Raw genomic sequence first — 13,636 nt, forward strand, 5'->3', positions numbered from 1 at the left:
ATGAATGTTAACATTGCATTTGCCTTCCTCACCACTGACTCAACCTGCAAGTTAAACTTTAGGGTGTTCTGCACAAGGACTCCCAAGTGCCTTTACATCCCATATTTTTGGATTTTCTCCACATTACGAAAATATTCCATACATTTAGTTCTACTACCAAAGTGCATGACCATGCATTTTCCAACATTATATATCATTTGCCACTTCCTTGCCCATTTCCCTAATCTAAGTCATTCTGCATCCTACCTGTTCCTCAACACTACCTGCCTTCCACTAATCTTTGTATCATCTGCAAAACTGGCTTTATTTATTCCATCATGTAAATCATTTACATACAGTATAAAAAGTAGTGGTCCCAACATTGACCCCTGCAGGACACCACTAGTCACTGGCAGCCAACCAGAAAAGGATCCTTTTATTCCCACTTGCTGCCTTCTTCCAATCAGCCAATGCTCTAACCATCTTATTAACTTTCCTGTAATACCACGGACTCAACTTGGTAAGCAGCCTCATGTGTAGCACCTGGTCAAAGGCCTTCTGAAAGTCCAAATATACAACATCCACGGCATCCCCTTTATCCATCCTACTTGTCTATCCATCTCTTCAAAGAATTCCAGCAGGTTCGTCAGGCAGGATTTTCCCTGAAGGAAACCATGCTGACTTTGTACTATCTTGTCCTGTGTCACCAAGTACTCCATCACCTTCTTCTTAACAATTGACTCTAATATCTTCCCAGCCACTGAGATCAGGCTAACTGGTCTATAATTTCCTTTCTGCTGCCTTCCTCCTTTCTTAAAGAGTGGAGTGACATTCGCAATTTTCCAGTCCTCTGGCACCATGCCAGAGTCCAAAGATGTTTTTGAAAGATCATCGCTAATGCCACCACAATCTCTACTGCTACCTCTTTTTGTGTGTGTTTTTCAACTATCTAGTTCAGATTGGAGAGAGAGAATGGAATTGATAGGTGGTGAACTGAATTTGTATCAGGGTTTAAACAGGATGATTTTAAATTGCACAAAGATTAAGGTGGAAGAGATTTTAGAGGCAGGTAGAAAGGTCCAGAGAGGCAATGAATAGTGTGGCACAAACAAAATGCTAAAGGAACTCAGCAGGTCAAGCAGCATCTACAGTATGGAGGAAATAAAGAGCTGATGTTTTGGGCCAAGACCCTGCATCAAGACTGAAAATGAACAGGGAAGAAGTGAGAATAATGGGAGGAGGTGAGAGATGATATGTGAGAACAGGTGAGGGAGATGGTGGGTGGATGGGGGAGGGCTGGATCAGGAATAAAGTGAGAAGTTGCAGCTGATCTGTGAAGCCTGGTGGGTGATGAAGTGAGAAGTTGGGAGGTGATAGCTGGAAAGGTAAGGGCTGAGGAAGAAGGAATCTGATGAGAAGAGGAGAGTGGATGAGGGGAGAAAGGGGAGGAGGGAGGTGATAGGTAGGTGAGAAGAGAAGGAGCAAAAGGGGAGCCAGAATGGGGCATGGAAGAAGAGAGAACAGGCAGGGGGAAAAGTAACTGTGTTAGAGAAATCAATGTCCATGCTATCAGGTTGGAGATTATAGAGATGAAATATGAGGTGTTGTTCCTCCAGATTGAAAGGGTAGTGTGGGAGAAAACCCAGTCTGAGGGTAGTGTGGGGAAGCCCCCAGTCTGAGGGTAGTGTGGGGAAGCCCCCAGTCTGAGGGTAGTGTTGGGGAAGCCCCCAGTCTGAGGGCAGTGTGGGGAAGTTCACAAGCATCGCAGTGTTTGCAGTGTCAGCAAAGCATGTCCACAGTTTGCTGTGCATCTTTGGAATGTGGGAGGAAACCGGAATACCTGAAGGAAACAGACATGGTCATGGGACAATGTACAAACTCCTTACAGACAACGTTGGGATTCAAACCCTGATTGGTGACTGTAACCTTGACCACCGATGATACCGTACTGGCTACTGTAAATTACCCTAAGCATCGAGATGGCTAGTAAGAGAACTAGATAATGGGGAGGGCAGATGGTATGGTTATAGATTGAGTTAGTGTAAATCGGTGCTGGTATGGATGCTGGTATGTTTTCCAGCTTTCATACGAGAGGGCGTACAGGAGCGAGATATACCAACTAGTGGAGTGGTGTCATAGCAACAACCTTGTACTCAACGTAAGACAAAAGAGCCGTCTGTGGACTTCAGGAAAGGTAAGACAAAGGAACACATACCAATCCTCATAGAAGGATCAGAAGTGGAGAAAGTGAGCAGTTCCAAGTTCCTGGGTGTCAAGATCTCTGAGATTCTAACCTGGTCCTAATATATCAATGCAGTTATAAAGAAGGCAAGATAGCAACTATACTTCATTAGGAGTTTGATGAGACTTGGTACGAGAACAAAAACACTCAAAAACTTCTACAGATGTACCGTAGAGAGAATTCTGTCAGGCTGCATCACTGTTTGGTAGGGCGGGGGGTGGGGTGGTGGGCTGCTGCACGGGACTAAAAGGAGCTGAGGAGGGTCATAAATTTAGTCAGCTTCATCTTGGGTACAGCCTATAAAGTACCCAGGACACCTTCAAGAAGTGGTGTCTCAGAATGGCAGTGTCCATTATTAAGGACCTCCAGCACCCAGGGCATGCCCTTTTCTCACTGTTACCATCAGGTAGGAGATACAGAAGCCTGAAGGCACACACTCAGCGATTCAGGAACAGCTTCTTCCCCTCAGCCATCGGATTCCTAAATGGAATTTGAACCCATGAACACTACCTCACTTTTTAAATACATATTATTTTTGTTTTTGCATGATTTTTAATCTATTCAGTATTCATATACTGTAACTTATTTATTTATTTATCTTTCTTCTATATTGCATTGAACTGCTGCTGCTAAGTTAAGAAATTTCACTACACACATGCTGGTGCTAATAAACCTGATTCTGATTCTGATTCAAGATCTTCCCAGTGAAGTCAATGAAGAGAAAGAGGGAGGTTTGAGTAATCACAGGATTGAGTATTGTAAGCCAAGTATTTGCTGTGTCTTGGGATGTCGTTGCAGAAGAGCTTCATGTGGAAGAGCAAGAGCAAGGTGCAAAAGTTAACCTTGGGCTCAGTAGAGTTAATGGCTGTGAGGCAGCAGAGAGGAGCAAATGCAGGCGCTGCCCAGTGGCTTTGAGGGAGGTACCCACATCTAAACTTATTTCTCTTTATCCATTCCCCATTCTGGTTCCCCTCTGCTTTCCTGTGACAGCACTGTGTAGATGTGCTCAGTGGTGGTGAGGGCTTTATCCATGATGGACTGGGAGGTGTTCACCAGTTTTTTGTAGGCTTTTCTGCTCAAGGGTACTCCTCTTGGAGTTAAGTAGCAACCATCATCAAAGACCCTCACCGTCCAGGATATGCTCCCTTCTTGCTGCTGCCATTAGAAAGAAGGTACAGGAGCCTCAGGATTCACAGCACCAGGTTCAGAAACTGTTATTACCCCTCAACCATCAGGCTCTTGGACCAGAGGGGATAACGTCATTTAACTTCACTTGCCCCATCATTGAAATGTTCACACAACTTATGGACTCATTTTCTCATGCTCTCGAAATGTATTTATTACTATTATTTCTCTTTTTTTCTTTTTGTATTTGCACAGTTTGCTGTCTTTTGCACACTGGTTCTTTGCCCATCCTGTTGGGGGTGGTCTTTCATTTATTCTATTGTGCTTTTTATATTTAATGTGTATGTCTGCAAGAAAACAAATCTCAGGGTTGTAAATAGTGACATATATGTATCTTGATAATAAATTCAATTTGAACTTTGATATACTGTCTTGAGATGAATTTTCTTGCAGGCATTTATAGGAAAAATAAAATAGGTACAATAGAATCTACTAAAAACTATACATACAGTCCCTATAAAAAGTATTCACTCCCCCCCCTGGAAGTTTTATTATTTTACAACATTATTTTATTCATGTTTTATTAGTTTACAACATTGAATCACAGTGGATTTAATTTGGCTTTTTTGACACTGATCAACAGAAAAAAACTCTTCTGTATCAAAGTGAAAACAAATCTCTACAAAGTGATCTAAATTAATTACAGATATAAAACACAAAATAATTGATTGCATAAATAATCACTCCCTTCAAGTCAGCATTTAGTGATGCACCTTTGTCAGCAATTAGAGCCTTAAGTCTGTGTGGATAGCTCTCAATCAGCTTTGCACATCTGGGCACTCCAATTTTCCCTTATTCTTTACAAAACTGCTCAAGCTCTGTCAGATTGCTTGGGGATTGGACTGAGGTCTGGACTCTGACTTGGCCACTCCAGGACATTAACTTTGCTGTTCTTAGCCATTCCTGTGTAGCTTTGGCTTTATGGTTGGGGTCATTGTCTTGCTGGAAAAGAAATCTTCCCCCAGCTCTTACAGACTGCATCAAGTTTTCCTCCAGGATTTCCCCGTGTTTTGCTGCAATCATTTTACTCTCTACCTTCACAAGCTCTCCAGGACCTGCTGCAGTGAAGCATCCCCACAGCATGATGCAGCCGCCACCATGCTTCATGGTAGAGACGGTGTGTTTTTGATGATGTGCGGTGTTTGACTTACACCAAAAAATAGCATTTAGTCCAATGGCCAAAAAGCTCAATTTTGGTTTCATCTGACCATAGAACCTTCTTCCAGCTGACTTCAGAGTCTCCTACATGCCTTCTGGCAAACTCTAGCCAAGATTTCATGTGAGTTTTTTTTCCAACGGTGGCTTTCTCTTTGCCACTCTCCTGTAAAACTGCAACTGGTGAAGAACCGGGGTAACGGCTGTTGTATGTGCAGTCTCTCTCATCTCAGCCACGGAAGCTTGTAACTCCTTCAGAGTTGTCTCTTGCTGGCCTCCCACACAAGTGCCCTTCTTGCACGCCTATTCAATTTTTGAGGACAGCCTGCTCTAGGCAGATTTACAGCTATGCAGTATTCTTTCCATTTCTTAATGATTGACTTAACTGTGCTCCAAGGGATATTCAGTGACTTGGAAATGTTCTTGTATCCATTGCCTGATTTGTTCTTTTCCATAACCTTTTTGTGAGTTGCTTGGAGTGTTCTTTTATCTTCATTGTGTAGTTTTTGCCAGGATACTGACTCACCAGCAGTTGGACCTTGCAGGTATAGGTTTATTTTTACTACAATCAATTGAAACACCTTGACTGTACACAGTGATCTCCATTTAACTAATGATGTGACTTCTTAAACCAATTGGCTGCACCAATGATAATTTGGTGTGTCATATTAAAGGGGGTGAATACTTAAGCAATCAATTTTTTTGTGTCTTATATTTGTAGTTAATTTTGATCACTTTATCGGGACTTGTTTTCATTTTGGCACGAAAAATTCTTTTTCTACTGATCAGTGTTAAAAAAGCCAAATTAAATCCACTATGATTCAATGTTGTAAAACAATAAAAGATGAAAACTTCCAAGGGGTGAATACTTTTTATAGGCACTGTATTTAAAAACTAACAAATGTGTAAAAGAAGTCAAACTGTGCAAATAAAAACAAATTATTCTGAGAACATGTCCTAATATGAATCTGTAGGTCACAGAATCATTTCAGTCTTGAGGTGAATGAAGCTATCTACATCGCTTCAGGTGCCTGATGGTTGTAGGGTAATAACTGTTCCTGAACCTGGTGATGTGGGATCGAAGACTTCTATACCTCTTGCCTAATGGTGGTATCAAGAAGAGGGCATAGCCCGGATGATGGGCGTCCTTGATGATGGATGCTGCTTTCTTGTGGCAGCGGTCCCTGTAAATATGCACAATGGAAGGGAAAGCTTTGCCTATGATGTATGTCAACCACTTTCTGTAGCCCACAAAGAGCAGATCAGGTAAGAATGGCAGATGTTATTCCTGGGTGAGTTTTATTACTGCTCAACAATTACATGGGTCAGTTCTGCAGCAACACAGAGGGATTCTAGAGAAGATTATGGAAAGAAAGTTGAGTTTGCAGGCTGCAACTGCTGGCTATTTGGAAGATTTCCTGCACTCTGGAGAAAATATTGCTTTAACAGAAAACTTACTCTCACACAACAAGTTCACATTTAAGGAATGTCAACTTCTGCAAAATCAATTTGTCATGCAGGCTACACACTACAAAAGGTCACTATCCTACAGGGGCCTGATAACATTACAACGCACACAGCAATCAGCAGTTCTACACAATGACCACTTCGGGGGAAAGGGGGAAGTGGGGAGGGGAAGTGGGGAGGGGAAGTGGGGAGGGGGAGCTGGAAGGATGGGGAACAGATGAGAGGGAGAGAGTAGGGAGGAGGGGGGCCAGGGGATGGGGAAATGTGGAGGGTGAGGGGGAAGGGTAAGAGAAGCAGAAGGGGAGGGTGTTGAGGGAGGAGGGAAAGGGGAGAGGGAACTGAAAGGGGTGGGGGAAGGGAAAGGGTGGAGAGAAGAGGGAAAGTGGGGAGGGGTAGGGACAGGGGAGGGGGAGGAGAAAGGGAAAGGAGGAGGGGTAGAGTAAAGGGGAGGAGGAGGAGAAAGGGAAAGCAGGAGGGGTAGGGTAAAGGGGAAGGGAAAGGGAAGGGAGGGTTAAAAGGGGGAGGGAGGAGGGAAAGGAGTGGAGGAAGGTGGAGGGCAGATGGGGAAGAGGATACGGTCTGGGAGGGAGGCAGAGGGCAATCGGGTGGGTTGCGGAGGGTAATCAGAGAGGGAGGGGAGGCCAATTGTGAGAGGGTAATCGGGGGAGGGGAGTGCAATCGGGGTGGGAGGCAGAGGATAATCGAGGAGCGGGGAATAGCTTGCGGAGAAATGTGGAGAAGGGCCGGGAAGAGCGTGCAGAGAGCAGGGAACAAGGAAAGAATCGTCAAGGAGACAATGAAAGTGAGGAAACGGTGGAGGTGTGGAGAGGAGGGAGGGGTAGACGCGAGTGAGAACGTGACATCTCCTTCCACTCTCTCCCCGTCCCCTCTGCAAGCCTTCCCATCCCCGCCCGCCGTTCTCTGCTGTTCACGCCTCCCCTAACACCCCCCCTCTCCTTGCCGACCTTCCCTTCCCCGACCCTATTCCTTCCCCTCTTTACCCACCTCCCTGCATCCTATTCCAGCCCCTCCCCCCTCTCCGGCGACGGCAGCTGTTGAATAAAAGAACTGGGGAAAAAACCGAACACACACTTGTTTACCTCGGCTGGGAACAGACTGACCTTGGAGAACTGCTGCACTCCTTGGCGGTGAACGGCGCCCCAAAATCCTGGAGCCTGGAGCCCTGGATCCGGGAGCCGGGATCTGAAATCTGTTAAAAAAAAGGGATGTCACGAAAATGTCGACGCCCAGCTCGCCAGTGTTGAAGTCCACGTTAGAGCCTAGTCCAATGCTCAGCTGTTGCTGGGCCAATAATACCGGGCGGGCACAGAGTATCGCATGTTGGTGAGGGGCACTGCCCCCTTTACCTGTCCACTGCTCCGGCGCCAAGGGCAAATGCTGCTCCCCTACCGCCTTCTCCCTGTCCCCGAGGGTGCTCAGAGCCGGCTCACGGGTTCAGCACTCCCACAAGGGAACAGAGAGCGAGAAGAGCCCTCGAAACTCCGAGAGAAAACAGCTCACTCTCTCTGCCATTCTCCATCTTTCTCTCCCTCCCCGCCCCTCAAACCCTCTGCCATTCTGTCGCTTCCTCTCCCCGGCGTGTCAATAACCCTCACCGTTTCCTTTTCACGGCACGTCTTGCCCAACTTGTTCGCTCTCAGTGAGGCCGGACCACACCTGCATTGTACATTCCGCTCCGGCTGATGCTACAGTGAAGTTGCCGAGTGCAGACCAGACGCGATCATCTCCACGCAAATACCTGTGAGAGACGTGCCACAGCTGGAGTGGGCCAGTCGGCCCCTTCTGCTCCGCCTTTCATTGAAATCCAGCGTCGCTTCCCCTTAACCCCCCTCCCCCCGAGCCCTTGCGGTTCAAACGAGTCTTTATTTCCACTTTGAATTTAGTGACTCCCGATACACAGCTTTCTGGAGTGAACAATCCCTCAGATTTACCCGCCCTTTTTGAGCGAACATTTTTTGCAAAAGGGCGGTTCTTTATTTTGTAATTATGCCCCTCATTCTCCCAGTATACAACTCCCGTCAAAATTTCTAATAAGATTCCCTCTTATTCTTCCATATTCCAAGGACTGTAGGCCTAACTTGTACAATTTCCCTTCATACATTAACCCCTTCGTTCCAGGAATCAATTTAGTAAACCTGACTGATAGAGGCGCGCCAGATGATAAGAGGTGATGTTGGGGTGGGGGTCAGCCAGTTCCTTTTCCTCAGGGCAGAAATCATGAATCGCACCTGAAATAAATAATGTGTCCGCAGCACAAGAAGGCGAGCAGGGCATAATGGGGAGGGGTGTCAGAGGTTTTTTATACACAGTGAGTGGTGGGTCCGTGGAACTCCCTGCCAGAGGTGCTGCATTTGGGGGGATTTCAGATACTCTCAGATATGCACATGGGGAGTAGGTTAAAGGTCGGCACTGTTCCCTGTTCTGCAACCCACAATTCTCCAGTCGTTTCAAACGGTATCTAAGATGGTAAGAGGCACAGGTACAGTAGACAGCCAGTGCGAGGGGCATAATTTTAAGGTGATTGAAGGAAAGTATGCCTGGGGGAGGTAGGTTTTTACACACAGAGACTGGCGGGTACGTGGAACACGCGATCGGGGTGTCGGTAGAAACAGAGACCTTTGGACTAGCGCATGGACGACAGGAACATGGAGGGCTGTATGGGAGTCCTGGCGAACGGTCTTTCGCCGGTACTCGACTTTCCATAGATGTTGCCTGACCTACTAAGTTCCTCCAACATTTGGTGCGTGTTATTCTGGATTCCAAGCATCTGCAGAATCTCTAGTGGTGCCGTGAGAGGGAAAGATCAGACTGATGTGGAGTAGGTTAAAAGCTCGGCGCAGCATCGCGGAACGAAGGACCTGTATAGTACGTTAAATCTTCTTTACGGTGCCCCAATGCAGACTCGAGATCAGCTTATCAGGACAGCAAAGAATGAGAGATCCGGTGCCTCATAGCTCCCGTCCCTCCTGCTTGATCCTGACTCGGCTTCTGCCTGCACGGAGTTTGAACACTCAAAGCCCCTCCCCACCCCCACCCCGTGCTCCGATTTCACAAAGTCATTGAGTTAGACAGCAAGGAAACAGGGCGTTCGGCCCGACTCATCGCTGCTAAGATGTCTATCTGAGCTGTTCCCCTTTCCCTGTACTTGACCCATATGCTTCCAAACCTCTCTGCCCAGGTATCTGTCCTCTAAACATTGTAATTGTACCTGTCTCTGATAGATAGATAGATAGATACTTTATTCATCCCCATGGGGAAATTCAACATTTTTTCCAATGTCCCATACACTTGTAGCAAAACTAATTACATACAATACTTTCCGGTAAAAATATGATATGCATCTAAATCACTCTCTCAGAAAGCATTAATAATAGCTTTTAAAAAGTTCTTAAGTAGTTTACTTAAATACATTAAATACAATCAACCCCGGCACTTTAACATATCTTACTCCTGGCGGTTGAATTGTAAAGCCAAATGGCATTGGGGAGTATTGACCTCTTCATCCTGTCTGAGGAGCATTGCATCGATAGCAACCTGTCGCTGAAACTGCTTCTCTGTCTCTGGATGGTGCTATGTAGAGGATGTTCAGGGTTTTCCATAATTGACCGTAGCCTACTCAGCGCCCTTCGCTCAGCTACCAATGTTAAACTCTCCAGTACTTTGCCCACGACAGAGCCCGCCTTCCTTACCAGCTTATTAATACGTGAGGCGTCCCTCTTCTTAATGCTTCCTCCCCAACACGCCACCACAAAGAAGAGGGCGCTCTCCACAACTGACCTATAGAACATCTTCAGCATCTCACTACAGACATTGAATGACGCCAACCTTCTAAGGAAGTACAGTTGACTCTGTGCCTTCCTGCACAAGGCATCTGTGTTGGCAGTCCAGTCTAGCTTCTCGTCTAACTGTACTCCCAGATACTTGTAGGTCTTAACCTGCTCCACACATTCTCCATTAATGATCACTGGCTCCATATGAGGCCTAGATCTCCTAAAGTCCACCACCATCTCCTTGGTCTTGGTGATATTGAGACGCAGGTAGTTTGAGTTGCACCATATCACAAAGTCCTGTATCAGTTTCCTATACTCCTCCTCCTGTCCATTCCTGACACACCCCACTATGGCCGTGTCATCAGCGAACTTCTGCACATGGCAGGACTCCGAGTTATATTGGAAGTCTGATGTGTACAGGGAGCAGGTTGGGACGTGGGACTAGCTGCCGAAGATTGTTCTCGGCGTCTCTGTTTTTTTCGTGTAGGTTTATAATTCTCACGTGTGCCAAAGCCAGTCTGGCATACTGCTTATACAGATTAAATCTGAGGTAGAATGAAAACGCAGAATAAAGTATAAAATCTGCCGAAAAGTTCAGTGCAGGTAAACAACAAAGTGCAGGACTTTAATGAGGAAGATTGTGAGGTTAAGAGTCCATCTCATCATACAAGAGGTGCTTTCAAGAGTCTGGCAACAGTGGGGTAGAAGCTGTCCTTGAGCCTGGTGGTATGTGCCTTCAGCTCTTGGTAACTTCTGCCCGATGGGAGAGGGGAGAAGAGAGGATGTGCTGGGTGGGTGGGGTTTTACTGAGACACGTAGAAATATAGACAGTATAGAAGGGACAGTATAGACAGTAGAAGTATAGAAGGGAGGCTGGTTTCTGTGACGTGTCCACAACTCTGCATGTTCTTGTGGTGAACTGGAGAGCACCCAAACAGAACGCTTTCTATAAAGCGGCAATAAATATTGCCAAGAGTCGCCAGGGATATGGGGAATTTCTTCAACCTCCTGAGGAGGTGGAGGCATTGGTGAGTTTTCCCGGCAGTGACGTCAACGTTGACCAGGAAAGGCTATTGGAGATGTTCGCCCCGAGGAACTTGAAGCAGTCAACCCTCTCAAATTCAACACAGTTAATATCAGAGTCAGAATCAGGTTTAATATCACTGGCACATGAATGAAATTTGTTAACTTAGTGGCTGCAGTACATTATAATATAGAAAAAATAAACAAGTAAATTAATTACTATAACCGTATAAATGTACATTAAAATAGTGCAAAAACAGAAATAATATATATTTTAAAAATGAGGTAGTGTTCACGGGTTCAATGTCCATTTTGGAATTGGTTGTTAGCATTGTTCCTGGATTGCTGAGCGTGTGTCTTCTGGCTTCTGTACACACTTCTCGATAGGAACAATGAGAAGAAGGCATGTCCTGGGTTATTGGGGTCCCTAATAATGGACGCCGTCTTTCTGAGGCACCGCTCCTTGAAGATGTCTTTGATACTACGGAGGCTAGTAACTATGATTGAGCTGACTAATTTCACAACTTTCTCTAGCTTCTTTCAATCCTGTGCAGTAAACCCACCAATACATATGGTGACAAGAACATGTGCACTCCCCCCACCCCTTTCTGAAGTCAATGACCGGCCCTTTTGTTTTGCTGACATCGAGGGAAAGGTTGTTGTCGGGACACCACATCACTCAGCTCTCTATCTCCTTCCTGTACTCGGACTCATCAGTATTTGAGATGGGCCCACTATATTGGTTTCTTCTCAAAGTTGTGGATGGAGTCAGAGCAGAGGGTGACAGGATTAGCTGAGGTGGAGTTAACGGGAATGTGGGGGAGAATAAAAGAGAACTAATCTATGTAACTACTCTAGTTCTTAATGATCAACGTGGGCTCAGTGAACCAAAGGGTCGGTATCCATGTTGTTTGGCCAGGAGTGGTGCTAACTGCTGTTTATTGAGTGTTACAAGAACAGAGAATGAACAAAAGAAATAAGAACAAAGAAGCCACCATTGTCTCATACATAAACCAGCTCTGAGGGAAAAGGTAACATTAACTCACAAAACAGCCAGATTCGAGAGGTGTGACACCTGTGTCTGAGAAACTAAGAAGCTTATCGAAAAATACAGTAACAGATATTCAATTATAAAATTCACTGAAAAATTGCACATGTATAGGTGATTATATAAAAATGTAAGCAAACACAGGAAAGTTAAAGTGTAAGAAAAACACATCACAGGAAAAGCATCTCCAAGAAGCACTGCCACAAGAAAGCAGCATCTCTTATCAAGGATCTCTCCACCCCCACCATCCAGGCCATTCTCTCTTCTGGTTTCTGCCATTGGGAAGGAGACACAGGAGCCTCAGGTCCCACACCACCAGGTTCAGTGACAGTTATCATCAGGCTCCTGAACCTGTGTTGATAACTTCACACCATAACAATAAACTGATCACTGAACACAAGCTATATTCTCTGTATTATCGATCTATCTCTATACATTTGTTTATTTATCCATTTATTTGTGTTTTTTGTATTTGCAAATTTTGTCTTTGTATAATACACTTAAAATATTGAAGGAACTCAGCAGGTCAGGTAGCATCTATGGAAATAGATGTCTTTGTGTGTTGCTTTTCATTGATTCTATTGTACTTCTTTGTTCTACCATGAATGCCTGCAAGAAAATGAGTCAGGGTAGTAAATGTTGACATATACGTACTTTGATAATAAATTAACTTTGAACTTTGAAATACAGGAAAGATAACAACCCTACATCCTCATGCAGGTGTACTTGTGTACCTAATAAAGTGGCCACTGAGTGTATGTTATTTGAACTTTGGACTGTTTCTACCTTCTCCATCATTTAATAAAATCGTGGCTGATCTGATTCTGGATTTCTGTCTGTCTCAGGTAACTCTTCACCTCCTGCTTTTTAGATACTTTCCTCAGCCTTAAAAAACATTCAAAGTCTTCGTTTCCGCCACCTTTTGATGAAGACACCAGCCATTCAGAAGGAAACTAAATCACCTTATCACAGTTTGAAATGGGTAGCATCTTATTTTTAAGCACTGCTCCCTAGTTCCATAGTCTCTGACAAGAGGAAATACCATCTCCTTGTGCCGAGAAGGTTAACAAGAATGATCATGGTAATGAAAGGTGTGAATGAGGTGTGTACAAGTTCAGAAACAGCTTTGGGCCTAGACACACTGGAGTTTAGAAGAAGGAGGGAGGATCCCATTGGAACCAATTGAATATTGAAAGAGTTAGATAGAGTGGACATGGAAAGGATGTTTTCAGTGATGGGGGTCCCTAAGATCACAGGGCACAGCTTCAGAACACATGGGCGTACCTTTAGAATAGAGATAAGGAGGCTTCACCAGAGGGTGGTGAATCCATAGAATTTATTGGCACAGGTGGTGTGGAGGCCAAGTCATTCAGTATATTTAAAGCAGAGGTTGATAGGTCCTTGATTAGTCAAAGCATCAAAGTTTACAAGAAGGCAGAACGATGTGTTTGAGAGGGATAATGGAAAGATGGAGCTGACTCGATGTGCCAGATGGCCTAATTTCTGCTCCTATGTCTTTTTGTGCTGTCATGAACCACCAGGGTCTTGTGTTCTTCACTTGAGTTGCTTCACATTACTCTAAACCCTCGCAAGTACAAACTTAGTTTATCTGGTGTTTCCTCGTGACACAACTTTTCCCACTCCACGTAGCAGTTCAGAAAATCTCTGAGTTCCATCCACTCCACTTATGCTCTTTGAACATAGGAAACCCAATACGGTACATCGTGCTTTGGATGTGATCCCGTC

At 45.0% G+C, this 13,636-nt stretch overlaps 1 protein-coding gene across 7 annotated transcripts in view; it reads right to left on the bottom strand.

Moving 5' to 3' along the window:
* The window catches only part of LOC140717092 (potassium voltage-gated channel subfamily A member 2-like), a 67,883-nt gene extending 60,107 nt beyond the window's left edge, over positions 1–7,776 (bottom strand). For 5 of the 7 annotated variants that reach the window (XM_073030279.1, XM_073030280.1, XM_073030283.1 and 2 more), the window contains exons 1-2: positions 7,645–7,776; positions 7,150–7,238 (exon numbers count right to left, since the gene is read on the bottom strand). The gene's annotated coding sequence lies outside the window, so the exon portion shown is untranslated. Of the gene's footprint in view, positions 1–7,128; positions 7,239–7,395; positions 7,562–7,644 lie in introns of those variants that run through there. The other 2 variants (XM_073030285.1, XM_073030286.1) reach the window with 2 other exon arrangements.
* Between the last annotated feature and the right edge of the window lie 5,860 nt (positions 7,777–13,636).

The sequence above is a fragment of the Hemitrygon akajei genome, chromosome 27, assembly GCF_048418815.1.
Source record: "Hemitrygon akajei chromosome 27, sHemAka1.3, whole genome shotgun sequence".
In the NCBI taxonomy this organism is placed as follows: Eukaryota; Metazoa; Chordata; class Chondrichthyes; order Myliobatiformes; family Dasyatidae; genus Hemitrygon; species Hemitrygon akajei.